The following is a 2,727-nucleotide window of genomic DNA, read 5'->3' on the forward strand; positions in this document are numbered from 1 at the left end:
CCTGAGTTAACTCAAGTGAGAAAAATCCTTTTTCTTTATTTTTGGAGAGCAATCTCTAACAGAACACACTCTCCATCACAAGAGTTCAGCATTGCCAAGAAGGGCCAACTCAAAAACTTCCAAGGATAGGTCCTTTCCAGAGTAACTTACCCGTCTCTCCTGAGATAAGTTCTCTCCACCTCATCTCTGAGGCCTCGCAGTTTGTCGGTGCTTTTAAATTTTAACAGGAGCAGGATGCAGAGGGCAGATGCTTTGTGTCTGCATCAACTTCCAATGCAGAGAAAATAGGTGGCCAGGGGTTTAAGGCAGACTTAGCACACAGAAACACGTCTAAAATACGGGAGGTGCGGCATCAAAGTTGAAGGCAATAGAACCCGTTAGAAGCTGCATGTATGATTACACAATCTCCAAAGGACAAAGAGGCAATCCTATTTGGGTATGAATTTATTTTAAAGAGTCCCTAAAGAACAATATAATTTCCAGACTATCTTCTTCTCCAATATTTAGCTGAGCAGAGCTCCTCTCAAAACTTATCCAGCCCATACAACTTGGCTGACACCTGTAGGAGAACCAGGGACTGTCTGTCTTCTAATCAAAGAGAGGAAGGAGATCACCTTTCCCACTGAGCTAGCGTGTTCCCGTGTTCTTTTAACCCTTTTCCAGTAAAATCAGCTTCTGCTAATACAGAAAATTTCAAGAAAATGGCCAAATCAGTCTCTTAAATTACATGTCACGCTCTTTCATATGGTCCAAGACACCACATAATTTCCTTTAAAATATCCCTAAACTCATGCCAAGTAGGCAATTTGTCCATAATCAAGCAGTAACCATGGTTAACTCCTGAAGTTAGTATGAAGTTTGGAATCAATATTTCAAACTATATTTTCCATAGACATCCTTTGTTTTCAAGCATCACCTCAAACTGATCGGTAGTCAGAACAGGAATGTGAAAAGCAAATCTCCTCTGTGGCCAAACAGATCTTTTTATAGGCAAAAATTAAAGTTGAAATTCCCCTCAGTAACACTTCACTTGGAATCTGGACTTTCTTCCAGGACTTCCAGAGATGGTGGAGGAGGTGGTGGGGAAGACTTCCATAATTCTTTCTTGATCCTATTTCCTCCCGCACAGGTACTTCCTCTCAGCACCTATTCAGGCCCATACAAAGAGGTACCCAACTCAAAAGAGAGCAGTAATGCTAGAAGTAGGGCAGCCTGAAGGAAAACCAACTGTTTAGCCCTGCAGCAAGTCAGGAATTCACAGCAAAAGAATGTTTCCTACATAGTTTTCCACTATGGACAAATGTGCCACCTCTTAAGGGCCACAGTTTTCCACAGGTCTCTGAATGCAAATGCCAAATATTTTGTCATGCCTTTCTCTTAGCCTATGTCTCACTACAGCCAGGGCTTGGAATGAGGCATATAATATAAAAACAAACGAAAGACCTGGCACACATGGGTCTACTCACTGACTTTCCTCATATCTATGGTTTATTTTCCCTGCTACATCAATCCTTATAGGGCTGTACCACTACCTCTGCCTCCTGGGAGTCTGCTATTTCAACTGTTACAGGGAAGGTGCAGAGGAAAGATACATTCAATCCTTTCTACTCTTTTCATGTTAAAGTTCTCACCTCCACACCATTAATTAAACAGATGAGCCCCTGCAGGATAAATATTGGATAAATATTCTAAGGATAAATATGGAACAGCTTCGAGCTTTGAACTGTGGCACTTAACAGAGTTGTGATTATCCCAGATCAAACACCGTGCATGGCAACCTTCTTTAAGCCATTGTTATTTCAGTGTCTTGTGTTCCTCTGCAACCAGATAGGGATAGTATTTTTCCCCAAAGGCAACAAGGAACAGAAGACACAGAAGGCAACAGGGAGCACAGGGATTACAGTGTGTCTTGCTGGCTTTCATATTTTCTCTTTCAAAGCATCTGATTTATGGTTCACCATTTGTGATGTAGGAAGTAATTTAAAAATAGACAGCAAAACAGTGGCTGATTTTGAGAATTCTAGTCTGAACTGAATCCATAACGTGCATCGGTAGCACACATGGTAGCCAGGGGAATCCAGACACGCTTCGCAAGCAGTGGGCAAGGCTACAGGATGGGGAAGGGATGCAGGACCCCACTCCTGAATATTACTTTTCAGAGAGAGGTGAGGACTGCTTTAGGAGCAGGCAAGCTGTGCACATCCAGGAATACACATTTACAGACACACTGCCAGGAAGGACAGGCAAATCTCTTGATTGTTTGCTTGCACGGCCTTTCTCTAACTGTCATAAGGCATACATAAAACCAAAGATCCACAGATACCACCACACGGGAAGATCATAACATCAGTCTTCAAGTCAGAAAAATGAGTCCTGATGTGACCAGTGCTGTAAACGGTGCTCTTCAGCAAAGACTTTTCTTTAAGGCTCTCGGGATGTAAGTGAGGATGGCTCTGCCACATCTGACTGCAAGGAATGAGCCCAGTTTCTTTTTCAGCTCCCCGGCTGTATTAGGATATCTGGAATCAGTTTGATACAGTTTTGACTAAAACAAGTATTTGAACAACTTCTCTGGAGCTGGAGAAAAACAGCATTTGGACAATCACAATGCTCTTTTCTCCCCTCCTCATCTAGATCATACCAGGTGATAGTAGTTTTTCATGGTCACTCAATCTCTCCTTCTTCCCTCCTTTATTCTGAATGGATCAGAATGAATGTATCCTATCT

This window comes from Apaloderma vittatum, unplaced genomic scaffold (assembly GCF_000703405.1).
Source record: "Apaloderma vittatum isolate BGI_N311 unplaced genomic scaffold, ASM70340v1 scaffold16261, whole genome shotgun sequence".
NCBI lineage: Eukaryota > Metazoa > Chordata > Aves > Trogoniformes > Trogonidae > Apaloderma > Apaloderma vittatum.